Here is a 17,460-nt window from a genome sequence, read left to right as displayed (position 1 = left end):
AAGGAATTAACAAAAATATACAAATGTAAAAGACCCACAGGGTCTGTATTTCATGAAGGCTCCCTCTCTATACTCATTGGTCAGATACACTCTAGGCTAGGGTAGTGGTGGGTGTGGGATATTTGGGTGGGGTGTAGTAGACATGGAAATCCATGTCCCTCGAGTCTTTTCACTGATTAGCAGTTCTGCTTTCTAGTAGTTTCTTCATCAAGTTTGGACCATGTTTGACTGTCTGGTGTTTCTACCATTGTAAAATATTACTGGGATCTTTATTAAAATTTCTGTTCCTTCTTCCAGAGTACACAGCTGAGAGAGCGCTGGTCCCTGTAATACTTGTTCTACAGTATAATAGATTCTGAAGTAGATGAAACCACTTTCACAGTGAGAACAAAATGATAGACTCAGCTGCCTCTGGTGTACAGTAAGTACCTTCTCATCAAACAATGCTGCGTTATGGAGGTTCAGTTTTCCTCCATAGCCAGGTTAGCTGGAATAAAGGGGCCTATACATCAGCAATCACTAAAAAAAAAAAACTTTCACGAATTCCCCCCCCATGTAAAAATTCTCCAATCCACCAATCTATGCCCATACAGATATTTTCCTGTGATTTGCAGATCTTTGTCAAGAAAGAGAAAGATGAATCTACCAATCTGGAAAGGCTCATCATTTTACTAGTAATGGTCAGCAAATCAGCTGATCATTACAATACACTAGCAATGTACAGCCATGATTGGTCAGTGAAATCCAACTTGTTGGACAACCAGATTTGCAGTTATCAATCACTTTTTGGTCAGAATCGTGACTGGTGTACCCCATACATTGCCGATTTTTTTTTTCCCCCAATCATCTGCAAAGCGGGGAATTGTCCCAATCCATTGCAGATGTATGGGGGCCTTAAGACTGATGTACACTCAGTGGCCGCTTTACAACTGGTAATTAATGCAAATATCTAAGCATCCAATCATATGGCAGCATAAGACCATGCAGACATGATTCAGTTGTTCAGTCCAGAACACCAGAATGAATATGAAATGTGATCTAAGCGACTTGGGCCATGGACTGATTGTTGGTGCCTGACGGGGTGGTTTGTGTATGTCAGAAACTGCGGTTCTCCTGGGATTTTCACACACAACAGTCCCTGGAGTCTACAGAGACTGGTGGGCAAAACAATGAAATATCAAGTAAGCGAAAGTTCTGTGGGCGAAAATGCCTTTTTAATGAGAGAGGTGAAAGCAGAATGGTAAGGAAGATGAGACAGGAAGGCTATGGAAATAAACAACCATGCATTACAACAGGAGAGCATATCTGAACGCACTCATATTGAACCATGAAGTAGATCAGCTACAGCAGAAGACCACACCAGGAACCACTCAGGGAAGCATCCTGTCTTGTGCCAATGGTTCATACTGGTGGTGGTGTAATGGGTGTAGGTAAAGTTTTCGTGGCACACATTTAGCCCCTTAATACCAACAGACCACTGGTTAAATGGCACAGCCTATCTGAGTATTGTTGCTGACCATGTGCATCCCTTTATGGCCACAGTCTACCCATTTTTTGATGGCTACTTCCAGCAGGATAACACGCTGTATCTCAAGGCACGCCTCATCGCACACTGGTTCCACCAGCATGACAACAAGCTCGGTGTATACCAATGTTCTCCACAGTCCCCAGATCTTAGTATATTAAAGTATCTTTGGGAATTGGTGGAATGGATGATTCGCAGCATGTAGGTGAGGCTGATAGATCTGCAGTAACTGTGTAATGCCTTCATGTCACCATGGACCAGAGCCACTAAGTAATCCATCGCCTTGTTGAACCCATACCACAAAGACTTTAGGCCACTCTTGGAACTAATTGAACTTTTTCCTGTACTAGAAAGGTGTGTGGCCACTCAGAGTATATGACCAGCACCTTTCAATATGTTATCAGCACTCAACATGACCAGAAACAATGCTTGCTTTTTGGTATTTGGATTCCACACTCTGTAATCTTTGCTCTAATGGCAATAGCCAAGCATGATGCACATTACTGACTTTGAATCCAGCTTTCGTCTTTTTTCCTTTGATAACTGCACCCTGTCATGCCATGATAATCCCTACCAGTAACATAATTAGCTGGGACTGCGCCCACATGACAATCCCTACCTGCATGGCACCTGGTATATTTCTTAGGATAATCCTTACCTCGCATGTGACTGGGTACATTTCTGAGTATAATTCCTACCTCGCATGCGACTGGGTACATAAGGTGGCCATTCATTTATTGTGAAGAACATTATAACCTCTTATGCTAAGCTTAACTTCTAAAAAAGAAATAACGACACTGACAACAACTGCTTGGGTCGAATCAGAATTAATGTATTTATTAAATTGCAAATTTATTTTAATAAAAGAGGGTGGCAAAAGAAGAAGCTACCACTACCCAGCTCCAGCCAAAATAACTCTTACCATAAAATAGGGGACAACTAAAACGCCCCCCCCCTTTGAATATGCTTAACCAGCGCTGTGCAAGTCTTACCGCCCTTTACTCCGGACGCTTCCGCAAAGAAAGTGCCCAGTTGTCCAACCCGCATAGGTAGGACAGAATCGCCATCCTTCAAAGGGGCAAGTGCCCGACAACAACCGCTTACGCCACATGTGGCTGCTGGTTAGTAGCGCCTTCCCGCCCACTGGTTTCAGAATGTTTAGTAAAGACAAACAAGCCACAGACAAACACACGGTTTTGGGTAGGGAGGGAGGGGTTTCCAACTGAAAAAGAGGCTGAGCCTATTCAAATTCGTCCTTAAATAGTAAAACCTGAATGTACCCACCCCTATCAAAACTAATTGGCTAACCATGAACTAATGAAAAAAGGGCCTCACAAATAAGAAAACTACCTAGCAACAGATTCCCTAAAATACCAATCACAAAAACTGAAGACTCTTATATAGCCTCATGCTTATACAACCTTCGTCTAGTCTTTCTGAGGATAATCCCTACCTCACATGTGACTGGGTACATTTCTGAGGACAATCCCTACCCCGCATGGTACTGGGTATAGTTCTGAGGATAATCCCTACCCTGCATGGTACTTGGCACAGTTCTGAGAATCATCCCTACCCCGCATGGTACTGGGTACATTTCTGAGGATAATCCCTACCCCTCATGGTACTCGGTACATTTCTGAGGATAATCCCTACCTCGCATGCGACTGGGTACATTTCTGAGGATAATCCCTACCCCGAATGGTACTGGGTACAGTTCTGAGGATAATCCCCACCCCACATGGTACTGGGTACATTTCTGAAGATAATCCCTACCTCGCAAGCGACTGGGTACAGTTCTGAGGATAATCCTTACCTCGCATGGTACTGGGTACATTTCTGAGGACAATTCCTACCCCGCATGGTACTGGGTACATTTCTGAGGATAATCCCCACCCCACATGGTACTGGGTACATTTCTGAAGATAATCCCTACCTCGCAAGCGACTGGGTACAGTTCTGAGGATAATCCTTACCTCGCATGGTACTGGGTACATTTCTGAGGACAATTCCTACCCCGCATGGTACTGGGCACAATTCTGAGGATAATCCCCACCCCAAATGGTACTGGGTACATTTCTGAAGATAATCCCTACCTCGCAAGCGACTGGGTACAGTTCTGAGGATAATCCTTACCTCGCATGGTACTGGGTACATTTCTGAGGACAATTGCTACCCCGCATGGTACTGGGTACAGTTCTGAGGATAATCCCCACCCCACATGGTACTGGGTACATTTCTGAAGATAATCCCTACCTCGCAAGCGACTGGGTACAGTTCTGAGGATAACCCTTACCTCGCATGGTACTGGCTACATTTCTGAGGACAATTCCTACCCCGCATGGTACTGGGTACATTTCTGAGGATAATCCCCACCCCACATGGTACTGGGTACATTTCTGAAGATAATCCCTACCTCGCAAGCGACTGGGTACAGTTCTGAGGATAATCCTTACCTCGCATGGTACTGGGTACATTTCTGAGGACAATTCCTACCCCGCATGGTACTGGGTACAGTTGTGAGGATAATCCCCACCCCACATGGTACTGGGTACATTTCTGAAGATAATCCCTACCTCGCAAGTGACTGGGTACAGTTCTGAGGATAATCCTTACCTCGCATGGTACTGGCTACATTTCTGAGGACAATTCCTACCCCGCATGGTACTGGGTACATTTCTGAGTATCAGTCATCCAATGTCATTCAGTACTTGGTTGGGTTGAGTTAGGAGTGGTATCAGTTGGTGTAGAAACTAGTTAAAATGAAAGATCTAATTTTGGTTAGCAGATTTAGCAGCTATGGAGGAGTCAGCAGAGAAGGAGGCGGGATGGAGCAAAGCAGTGAAGTGCAGTGATACAGGGTGGGGGGTGGAGTAGCGGAGGGGAGGCAGGATGGAACGGGTGGAGGATGAGGTGGGGGCTGGATGGGATCGGGAGGTGGCGGACCGCGGTGACCTGGCATATATATACGGGACCCTTTACTAGTATCCTTATGAATTGTATTTCTAAGTATTTATAGGTAAATTAAGCTTACAGGGGTTGTAAATCACATTGAGGCCTGTGAGTTTAAATTAGTTAAGTAAGTTTAGCATTAAACCATTTCAGACGATATCAAGTCCCGGGGTGTTGGAAGACCCCAAAATTGCAGTCATGACGCGTTGGGGTATATTTACTAAAGTGCGGGTTTTTGGAAGTGGAGATGTTGCCCATAGCAACCAATCAGATTCTGTTTCACATCTATCTAGCACCTTCTACAAGATAATAGCTAAAATCTGATTGGTTGCTATGGGCAACATCTCCACTTCTAAAAACCCACACTTTAGTAAATATACCCCGTTGTCTCCACCTTTAGCAATAACACAGCCTAATTCATTTTGTGAATCATTTGTCACCTAAATCTCCATTCAAACCTTTTCACTTCATTTAGCAGCTTACAAATGTGTGTGTGAAACTTAAAATGAATGAGTGGAACAGAATCTGTGAAAAGTGTCATTAATTAAAGTTAATTTGTGAAACAGCAGCCGCCAGTTTAGCGCAGATTCCGCTCGTTGTTGTGTATGGAAGCTCCTCACGCCCGGGAGTCCTTATTGTCTGTTTGCTATCAGTTTTCTCTATGATCTTTTAGAAATAAATAGTATCTGGGCTCTGGCGGCTTATTCGCAAACCCCGAAAGTGTTATTTGTCCAAAGAGTACCTGTATTATAGGCAGATTTGATCATTAAAGAAGCACTCACACCAGTGTTATGAAATCAATTGCTTATACTGAGATGATTCCACGAGCGGCATCTGGACAAAACGATATAAAGAGACTGTGATGTTCTGGGGGAAACGGGAAAATGAGGCCTCATCCATCACTTAGGGGGTATTGATTGAGCCACATGTAACATACAGACTGTGGGAACTGATTATACTCAATAGGACAAGTACCCAAGAGTCTTTTTTTTCCTGCATAATCTAAGAAGGGAGGTAGCACTACTGTATTTGGGATGCTGCACCAGATACACTGGTTATGCAGAGTTTTCATCTACGGCACTAATATTGCAATAATAATAATAAAAATAATCTTATTGGACAAGAGGGCCTGATTCAGCATGGATCATTATTGCGATCGCAGCTGCGATTGCGCACCGCAGTTCTGCTCCGAAAATATGCTAATGTTTGCAACCGCTCAGCCAGCATAGAGACGCCCACCACCGCTGTCTCACATCTGTAAGACCTTGTAGTCCTGCGTATACATCGGTAACATCGAGTAACATCGGCCCCTCACGCAGAATTACAGCAGGTCTTACCTGTCTCGGAAATTGCAAGTCTCGTCGCACGCAGTGAGTGCTCAAGCTGCTCAAGTGGCTAATTTATGCACGCCCATACAACGGCGTTCAAATGGACAGGCGCGCCTGTGTTTCTCCGACCACCCCACCCCCCCCCCAATGCACTGTGGTGTATGCACCATTGGCCGATCTGCACCTGCTGTTGCAATTGCAACCCATGCTGAATGAGGCCCACAATTTTTAGGTAGCCCGTGATGGTCCGGCAGCTGTGTCCTCTTACTCGGTAGTGATGACTATTTTCTGTCATGTAGCCTGTAGTGGGAAGTGTTATATGACTGATCTATGGACCAGTTACATCCACTGTACAGATATATACAATAACCATGCACTGAGGAGAGAAGAGACCCTGTCACGTGCTGGTCCTACATAAAAGACAGCAAGCCCCCCTCTCATGTGTGTGTGGCCCCAAGCCAATCACCCCAGGCTCCTGAGTGATGGCCACACTCCTGCAAACAGCTGCCTATCATTATTTCAAAGCAAGGTCCCCATTTACTAACGAGTTTTATCACCAAAACGAGTGATAAATGTCACTGTGTATGATAAATTGTGCTCCAGCCAATCAGCCTCCAACTGTCATTTTTCTAACAGGTGACAGTTGGGAGCTGATTGGCTGAAGCACCATTTATCATACACAGTGACATTTATCACTCATTTTGGTGATAAAACTTGTTAGTAAATGAGACCCTAATAGGGGTATTCAATATGGGAGCGAAAACATCATTTTTGCGTTAATATCGCACCTATGAAGTCATTATCGCAGGTTTTAGTTTTACACCGTATTCAATTTCAAAGACTTTTTGCAGGTTCGAAAAGTCTTTGATAAAAAACGGGGATAACTTTTCACCATTGAATAGGTGTCGGAAAAAAGTGCAGAATTGGGGTTTAGGGGTGCAGGCTTAAAAAAAATAGCCTGCACCCCTGGGAATGACAGTGTCAAAAAAAAGTTTTAAAAAAAAATAGGGACACCCCAAAAAATTAATTAAAAAATTAGGGTGAAAAAAAAAAAGGGAAAAAATTGTTTAACAATAGGGAAAGATGTTCAGAGCTATTCTGCAAGTATGCGGCAGGTGTTTTCTAGAATAGATTTATAGCAGCAGGTGCACAATTGCAGAATTTTTAAAAACTTACTTTAGGGACTTAAATATATGCTAGTACCCATTTTCATGTACCCCAAATTTGATGGGACCACTTAAAAAAACGAAAAAAATAACTTAAGTGCTCTTCTGCAACACTTCTTCAATGTCGGGAAAAATACCTGCTGTTATTTAAATCCCCGACTTTCATTTAAAGGCTAAAATGGGGGTACCCATAATGATCCCCCATGTTTTTACAACTTTAGGGGGTCCTACAATTATTTTAAGGAAAAATTCGTAACTTTACGCAAATCCAACTTCGCAGGCTCCCGTTTTCGTTAATTTCATATTGAATACGGGGATAGGCGGGCGCGCGCCCGATACTTTAACGCAGGTAAAAGCTCCAATATGAAACGTAAACTTCAACAGTGAAGTTTACGTTTCATATTGAATACCCCTCTAAGTCTTTTTTTTTACAAAAGAATAAAGTCAATGGGATTAGGTCTTAGTTTAGGGTTCAAAAAGGTTAATCTAGTCCTCACCTTCAAGAAACATTTTGGGCCCTGGTCTTGAGGGGACATGGTTTAAATAATGATGGTGAATAGCAAAACAGGGGCATGGCCACACCATCTTGGAGTTATTCCTCCAAGATATGCCCAAACCCCTGGTACTCTGTATTCCCCCTTTCTCCTTCTCGATGCCCCTGAAGGTGGAGCAGATGGAACAAGTAGCACAAGCACAAACTAATACTAACAATTCCCTGAAGGGTAAAAATGAAACCTAATCCTAACACAGATGGTGTAATGGTTAGCATTACTGCCTCACAGCACTGCAGTCGTGGGTTCGATTCCAACTACGGCTCTAACTGTGTGCAGTTTGTATATTCTCCCTGTGCTTGCGTGGGTTTCCTCCCACACTCCAAACATATACCGGTTATGTTAATTGGATCCCAACAAAATAAAATCTACTATGTGTGTGTGTACATGTGCTAGGGAATATAGATTTTTTGCTCCACTGGGGTACGGACTGATGTGAATGGCCAAAAATTATCTGTAAACAGCTATAAAATAATAATAATATCCCCAGAACCAAAGGAAAACCATGAAATGTAACCATAATAATGTTTGTTATATTTTACAGAATTTCGCTTACGATTACAGGCCGCCATGCTGGTATGAAGGATACTTTTCTCATGTATGGTAGAAACTGTTCTGGAGTCGTGCACAGGGCAATATTCTACATGCCAAGCCAACATTATGTTCCAGCTTTTATGCTGAAACCTCAGAGTGACCTGGCAGAGTATTGCTCTCCTGTGATAGCGGGTTGGGGGCGGAGACAGGGATGGAACACTTGCTGAAACTGCTATGCCCCTCGACTCATGCATCCCAGCCACTCTGTTAGGGACTACCCCTCACCAAGAAGTGCCCATCTATATGACTAAATGGGTGGGGCGGTGGGGGCACTGCACAAGATAATAGAAAAGTGCCCTTGGATTTTGTTTTGTGGGCTTTTCAAGGGTTGACAAGGGGAGTGGGGAAAGCCCCTCTCAAGTTTGTTCTCCTTTCAGTCAGGGCTGGTTCAAAACTCTGATTTGTGAATGGAGCCTGACAATATATATATAATATACTGTTTAATTGTTTTATTTATGTGTCATATTGTACATTCCCTTTCTATGCAATAAGCTGCATATCATTTTATAATATTTTAAAGTTATACTTAGAATTCGAGTATAAGCACTGATCGGGTGAATGATGTTGGGCCTGTATTTACTCATTCACATTTATGGGCATGGATGTGATAGGGTTCAGCAACACCACTGCCTGTCTGACACAAGTAAACCCTTAGGGGTCTATTTACTAAGCAGTGTTAGGAGATAGATTGAAAGTGATAAGGTGCCAGCCAATCAGCTCCCGTCATTGTTCAAGCACAGCCTGTGAGATGACAGTTAGGAGCTGATTGGCTGGCACCTTATCACTTTTCACTCTGTCTCCTAACACTGCTTAGTAAATAGACATTTTAGTAGCATAGGGTACAGAAGAGACCAACTATGGGAGACACTTAGGATCAGGGGGAAAGCCGCACCCAAGTCAGTAAATCTCTGTATTATATTTTAATAACATTTTCCCTGTATGGTATGGTCTGTCAATTCATTAGCATCCTATATAATTAGGAGAAGTTCTGACAACTCCCTGTAGGTTCCCTAGACAGCCCTTCACACAGGAAACCGCATGTGCACAGGCAAATTGATTCCCTCATGGGATGAAAGGTTATCTCAGCTCCTTATTGGAGTACAGGGAAAAATGCATTCTCTTGTTTTGTTCTTATTGTACTCAGTAATTGATTTAACAATATTGTCAGGAGATTACCACAGAAGATATAGATACAGGGAAACAAAATAACATAAAATACAGGTATACCTTAAAGTGGAGAGCACATTGCACACAAATGTGAGCAGCAGTCGGGATTATTCACTAACTAGACTTATGAAGCTGTTTTCCTAACCTCCTATATATTGCATTAATTAGTACTCAGATATAGCGATAATAAATATACATATTGTGGCCAATGCAGAGGTGGATGCAAATCGGCAGCAATTGCCTCTGCATTTTGAGCACGATAAATGCACATTTTTTAGCGGTATAAAGAGTGGTTGGTGTATCTGCAATCCCGCTAATGTTGCTATTATCGCCGCCAAATAGCGCACACATAACAACAATATCTTCCCTTTATCTGTCACCTGGGAACAGGGCAGGCAGGTGCTCTGAGGGCAGTGGCGGATCTAGACTGTACTTTTGGGGGGGGCGGTTTAAGACTACCCCCTGGATCACCCCACAATAATAATATGGTCCACAAGCAGGCTCGCCCCAGCCCCACATGTGTGCCAGACACCCCCTCCCCCCCTCGGACCCACCACAATAATACTGTGGGGTCAATCCTATTAGGTGCGAATTGCGAGGTGCGAGTTGCAATTTTCACTTCGAATTCACATAGCGAATTCATTTTGCAATCCAATTAGCAACTCGCACTGAATTTGCAACTTTCTACTCTCACCTCCCTGAGGGAGAGAGATGGAAAAGAAAATCTTTATTTTAAGGTTAAAATGTGGGGACACTGTGCTGAACCCCTTGGACACCCCCCCTAATGACCAATTAGGGAGTAGGAAGTTTCTAATTATCTTATTTAGTCCAATAATTACATGTTATTTTTTGAGGAAAATAAAATAAATTCCTCAAATTACCCCAAAATCAATTTTTTTGTTAGTTTAGGCACCCCAAATTTAATTACAATAATTTTTAGTTGAAAAATAATTGTTTTTATCATTTTTTTCCATTTTTCAAGGTGCCCTCAAAGTACCCCCAAATCACCCTTTTTCCTAATTTTTTTGCATTTTTCGTTTAATTCGTTTGAGATTAAACGAAAAAAGTTTGTTTTTTATAATTTTCTTGCATTAAAAAAAAAAAGCTCAAATCAGCCATTTGACACTATTTCAAAACCTACAGTAACTTCCTAATGGTCACAAACAGCCGTCTATACGGTCCTGCTAACGAAATTATCCATTTTGGGGGGTCCAGGATGGTCTCCCCACATTTTCATGCATGTCTCGCAAATCTCATTTGGCAGTTAATGCGCACCCCTCCGCTGCGAGTAGTGTGAATAGGCATTTTTAATTGGATTGGAGAATTGTCGAGAGCGCGCTTCGCAGCGAAGTGTGCGAGTTTCAAGAAACAAACTTGCTACTCGCCATTCGCACCTAATTGGATCGAGCCCTAAGCTCCACAAGGAGGCTCCTCCAGCCCACATGTCCACCAGATCCCGCTGGAACCCCCACATTAACAATATGATCCAGAAGCAGGATCCCTCCAGCCCATACTTGCCGACATTCAGCTCCCTCCTTCCGGGAGGGAGCTGAATACCTGCATTCTGTGGGGGGCGTGGCCGGGCTATGATGCCGTTTTGGTGGCGTGGCCATATGACCGCGTCATTGTGGCCCCGCCCCCTATTCACAATGCCTGAAAAAAGTGGAGCAGGGGGCAGAGCCACGATGACGCGATTAAGCGCGAATCGTGTCATCGGGCCCCCCGGCAGCGTTTTTTTTTTTACTAATAGTCTGGGGGGTAGGCGGCAGCCGGGAGGCTTGCCTGCCTTTCCGGGGGGTCGGGAGCGGCACCCGATATTCGGGAGGCTCCTGACCAAATCGGGAGGGTAGGCAAGCCAGCTCCAGCCACACATATGCACCAGAGTCCCCCACTTTAATATGCACCACAAGCAGGCTCCCCCCAGCCCCACATGTGCAACTGACCCACCCACTGAACCCTAATGATATGTTCCACATTCCATAATGACTCACAGCATCAAATAATCTGCACTTACCAGCAGACAGTCTGCTCCACTGCTCAATATGGCACCCGCCTCGATGGATCTTCAGCGTCACTCCTCACTGTCTTCACTGCGCATGCACAAAGGAGGACAGGGGGAAGGCAGCCGCCAGCCGCGGAAGAGAATAGATTCTACTACTATGTAACTTAGGGGGCCTTTCGCGGCCGCCCAGCACCAGCGCCGTGTGCAGGTGACAGACTCTCTGCCAGAGTGTCTGGCTGCAGAGAGTCTGTCACCTGCACATCACGCGATTAGGCCACGCCCCCTGTCATCTGGGTCCGCCGCGGTTCTTGTCGGCCCTGCACCTAGTTATGCCGGTCATTCCGGTCATGCCAGTTTCCCTGTAAAGCAAACTACTATGACATCACAGTGTGTGATGTCATTACTGCCATATAACCTCCTCTCCCAGACACAGGCCTATGATTTGCCATGAGGAGGACACAGAGCAAGATGCTTTGGATCCTATGCTGTGAGTATTCCAACAGACTTTAGCATCCATACATGTAACATTATTTTATATTTATTTTATACATGTAACCAGAGAGAGGCAGATGCGTTTCTCAGGTTCCTTTACATAGACGCCACTTATCCCTGGGACATACGTGCTGCAGTTAGGCTTTTATATATGATATTTGCCAGGGCCGGCTGGGACCAAAAATAGGCCCTGGCATTTAAAACACACAGGCCCACCTCGCATCAGTATCTGGCTCCTGGCATAGACTCCTCCCCTTACTATTCCTGACTCCTCCAACTTCTTAGTCTATGCTCTTACACATATATATATAATATTAGAACATACAAGTGTACATTATTCTATGTATTAAAATACACACACTACAAAGCTCATCCTGCAGGGGATTCATACATGTGCCATACTCAAACATTTGGTATTTGGTTTCCAATGTTTATTCATGTGTATTTATTAGAAAACGTACATAGCACATGAACATAACACACTATTGCATAGTCATATACACACAGGTAAAGGCTGTAACATGTTGTCTTTGTACTTACAGTCCTTGCATTTCTTCCCGGCATACACTGTCAATTGGAAGATGATGAATATGATGGAGATATTGTGAGTATCATTTTGTTTATTCATATTTAATAATATTTAAAGGTTTTGTGACACGTGCATCAAAATGTCATTGAGTTATGATCATACTTACCAACTCTCCCTGATTGTCAGGGAGACTCCCTGATATAGTAGCAATCTCCCTGACTCCCTGATATAGTAGCAATCTCCCTGACTCCCTGACACAGTAGCAATCTCCCTGACTCCCTGACACAGTAGCAATCTCCCTGACTCCCTGACATAGTAGCAATCTCCCTGACTCCCTGACGTAGTAGCAATCTCCCTGACTCCCTGATATAGTAGCAATCTCCCTGACTCCCTGAAGAGTCTAGCAATCTCCCTGATTCCCTGATATAGTAGCAATCTCCCTGACTCCCTGATATAGTAGCAATCTCCCTAGCTCCCTGATATAGTAGCAATCTCCCTGACTCCCTGACATAGTAGCAATCTCCCTGACTCCCTGACATAGTAGCAATCTCCCTGACTCACTGACATAGTAGCAATCTCCCTGACTCCCTGATATAGTAGCAATCTTCCTGACTCCGTGATATAGTAGCAATCTCCCTGACTCCATGATATAGTAGCAATCTCCCTGACTCCCTGATATAGTAGCAATCTCCCTGACTCCCTGAAGAGTCTAGCAATCTCCCTGACTCCCTGATATAGTAGCAATCTCCCTGATTCCCTGATATAGTAGCAGTCTCCTTGATTCCCTGATATAGTAGCAATCTCCCTGACTCCCTGATATAGTAGCAATCTCCCTGACTCCCTGATATAGTAGCAATCTCCCTGACACCCTGATATAGTAGCAATCTCCCTGACTCCCTGATATAGTAGCAATCTCACTGACATAGTAGCAATCTCCCTGACTCCCTGATATAGTAGCAATCTCCCTGACTCCCTGAAGAGTCTAGCAATCTCCCTGACTCCCTGATATAGTAGCAATCTCCCTGACTCCCTGATATAGTAGCAATCTCCCTGACTCCCTGAAGAGTCTAGCAATCTCCCTGATTGCACCTTACCCATTAGGAAGCTGTTATATACTTGAAAAAAAAAAGAATTCAGAGATATACACATTCAAATGAGCTCATCATTGCCATTTCCCTGCATTGGTTATAAGGCACAAAGGAGCTCATTCAGACACGCTCGCTAGATGCGTAAGCTTGCACCCAACATATGCAAATCCGGCACACACCCAGTAAGGCAGGCGATCGCACGACAAGGCATAAGCATGCCCACTATGTCTTGGCATGCGATCACTTTGTGTATGTAGACGACCACTAGCCTGTAATAAGACGCCCACTTGTGCACGTCATCTCCAGGAAGTGTATGCAACCATCTGTACTTCGGGTACCATCAGAAGCGAATGTAGCTCTTGTGCTTGACTATACCCTACCGCAAGCACTACGAGCACTTCAGTGTGAAATTCAACCAGGTGACGTGTACTATGACGCTGCCTGTTAATTATGCACGCCTCTGAAACGGCGTTAAGAAGTTCAGGCACACCTGCGTTCGCACCTCCACTCCCCCGTTTTTAATGGCCAGCCCCTGTCACCACCCACAAATGGCTTCTCCTGTCACTCACTCTGCTGAGCTGTCTATGCGCAGCAAGCGAACGCTTCCCGATCTCCTACCTATCTCCTTCGTTCTTCACGTGCACGAACTACTCTGTGCGATTGCAGGCCGCTCGCTCGCCCAGCAAAGACAGCCCAGTGAAATGAGTGACAGGAGAGGCCGTTTGTGGGTGGTAACAGGGGCAGGATACTAATAACGGGGGTGGGAAGGTGTGAACGCAGGCGTGCCTCATTGTTTCAACACCGTTTTTAAGGCGTGCATAATTAACAGGCAACGTCATAGTACACGTCACATGCCTGTTTTTTATACTGAAGTCCTCGCAGTGCTTGTGGCAGGGTAAGGCAACCACAAGTGCTGCGATCGCTACCAATGGTGCTCGATGTACCAATTGTCGAAGCCGGATAATTGGCTGAGCCAGGATCGGTTTAAAATTAAATCTATGCGACGCCATTTTGCGAATGGCATTGAGACGCCATTTTGCGACTGGCCGCCAGCGCCATTTTAGTGAATCTTGCCCATTATAAGTATATACGGCGATGCTATTATTTAGCGTCGTGAGATTCCCACGCAATAGGAAGAAGTTAAAAGTCCTCACCACATAAATACAGACAGTCACTAAAACATATAAAATGATCAATCCTGCAAAACACGTACAATGGTGTACTCCACAAACACGTAGTCGCACAATGCTAACTAGCGTCTTTTCCTAAATCCCCAATACTTACACACTGCACACTTACATAAAAGGTTCCCTAGCATTAAAGGGCAATATTCAAGGTTTATTCAGTATTATTAATGTTGTGAAATAAATGTAAGTTGATATCTAAGGTTTAGTACATGGTAAGCAGACCATGTTTGGTGTTGTACTGATCCACTGTGTGTTTGCAGATTTCCGGTACCATCGGTGAGAAGATCGCAACATGTGTCTGCAAACTATGGACTATAGAGAGTTAAACATTAAAATGTACTCTGTAATGTAACCAGCTTAGATTTAGTATGCAGCGGGAAAAAGGACACAAAGGGCACAAACTTGGATGCCAGTCTTCTTGCCTTGCTGTTAACGGAGGTTTCTATATTGATGCCGGTATCTGGGTCCAGAGCGCGTGCGTATGTAACAACTGTACCTTGGGTCTGTATGATTTATTTTGCACTAATTGTATTTAGATCACAGCGTGTAACCATCTGTTTATATATTGAATAATAACTTTTTGTGCTTTGGAACCACACTCAAAGTCTGAAAGCATTTATTTCTTGTGCGACTCATAACGCTAAATAGCGACAATTTTGGAAGGTATAGGTAGGTAGGAATCGTTAGGGAGAAATCGATAGTTGGTAACACTCGGTCAGCGAACTCTCAGCAAAAGGGTGGAGGCGTCATAGCAGGAGAACACATTGTGCCTTCGAAAATCTGCTACCACTTTGTTGCCGAGAGTCCGCTACCCGTTATTGTGGTTTAAGGAGCGCTGATTAGAATCCAGGGACAAAAGTCACACAATAGCGGAAGGGTAATACGTTTTGTGTAGTAGTCGCATTATTGTGTATGCGACAAGTCGCACAATAGCGTATACGTATTTCCTGTATTGCTGCCAAGTGTTTTAAACAAAGCCGTTGAGAGTGCACGGTGATATTGATAGATAGCACTGTTGTTAATACCCTGATCAGTGTTGCCATAGTCTGGGAAAACGTGTATTTTTCTGCGCAGAAAAGGGTGTGTAACAGTGAATATTTGTTGGTAGGGGTAACATGTTCCCTAGTTAAGGGTATCTTAGGACCCTTAAGTGCTAGGCGCCTGGTGCCGGCCTAGTGGCTCGGTAGTAGATACCGCAGTCTATACACATAAGCAGGTGTAGTTGTTGTCTTTGTAGGTTTCGGCTCTCAGTGTGATTGCAGTATTCAGTGATCAGTTAGGGTTATTTGAGCATTGTAATTGAACCGCACAGTTTTGGCTAAATTGTGATTGTGAACTGAGTAGAGGGTGGACAAAATCACTGAAAAGGGTAGGTGTTATTGGAATGCCTACATGCTAGCAGTTGAAAGGTAGTCAAAAAGGGATTAGGTGCGTGGAAGCAGCCTGGTTATTCTTCCATAGGTGTGTGGGCGCATCCTGTTAATATCGTCCACAGGTAAGCTCAGGGTTCTCTCAGAATGGGAGCCAAGCAAACGGTAGAGATGTTAGATGATGTGCTACTGTTGGAAGCGCCGCTTGGGTCGGCACGGCATATTATGCATACTAAATACATACGGTGCTTATGCGACTAAGTACTGTGATGTATGGTTGAAAATGACGAGGAAGAGTGTTAGACCTTTCCCCAGAATTGGCAGCTTTGATAAGGAGGTATTGAACAATGTCCGAGTTAGCATCTGTATGGTGCGCTCTCGAATGAAAAAGGTAAAATATAACGAGTGTTTGAAATTGTGGCAGCGTGAGGAGGATGCGTGGCTTAAAGGTGTGCACGCGATGCAAACTAGCGTCGCGAGCACATTACAGGAGAGTGCACACGCAGCGCTAAACTGCAGCAAGGTAGCATTGCGGTAGGTATTGCCAGTGGTTCACGCGCACCACCACATAGCGAATTCATTTTGCAATCCAATTAGCAACTCGCACTGAATTTGCAACTTTCTACTCTCACCTCCCTGAGGGAGAGAGATGGAAAAGAAAATCTTTATTTTAAGGTTAAAATGTGGGGACACTGTGCTGAACCCCTTGGACACCCCCCCCTAATGACCAATTAGGGAGTAGGAAGTTTCTAATTATCTTATTTAGTCCAATAATTACATGTTATTTTTTGAGGAAAATAAAATAAATTCCTCAAAATACCCCAAAATCAATTTTTTTGTTAGTTTAGGCACCCCAAATTTAATTACAATAATTTTTAGTTGAAAAATAATTGTTTTTATCATTTTTTTCCATTTTTCAAGGTGCCCTCAAAGTACCCCCAAATCACCCTTTTTCCTAATTTTTTTGCATTTTTCGTTTAATTCGTTTGAGATTAAACGAAAAAAGTTTGTTTTTTATAATTTTCTTGCATTTAAAAAAAAAAAGCTCAAATCAGCCATTTGACACTATTTCAAAACCTACAGTAACTTCCTAATGGTCACAAACAGCCGTCTATACGGTCCTGCTAACGAAATTATCCATTTTGGGGGGTCCAGGATGGTCTCCCCACATTTTCATGCATGTCTCGCAAATCTCATTTGGCAGTTAATGCGCACCCCTCCGCTGCGAGTAGTGTGAATAGGCATTTTTAATTGGATTGGAGAATTGTCGAGAGCGCGCTTCGCAGCGAAGTGTGCGAGTTTCAAGAAACAAACTTGCTACTCGCCATTCGCACCTAATTGGATCGAGCCCTAAGCTCCACAAGGAGGCTCCTCCAGCCCACATGTCCACCAGATCCCGCTGGAACCCCCACATTAACAATATGATCCAGAAGCAGGATCCCTCCAGCCCATACTTGCCGACATTCAGCTCCCTCCTTCCGGGAGGGAGCTGAATACCTGCATTCTGTGGGG

This window comes from Taudactylus pleione, unplaced genomic scaffold, assembly GCF_031769625.1.
Source record: "Taudactylus pleione unplaced genomic scaffold, aTauple2 ptg000442l, whole genome shotgun sequence".
Taxonomy (NCBI): domain Eukaryota; kingdom Metazoa; phylum Chordata; class Amphibia; order Anura; family Myobatrachidae; genus Taudactylus; species Taudactylus pleione.
The sequence above is the reverse complement of the archived record's forward strand: the minus strand, read 5'-3'. Positions refer to the sequence as shown.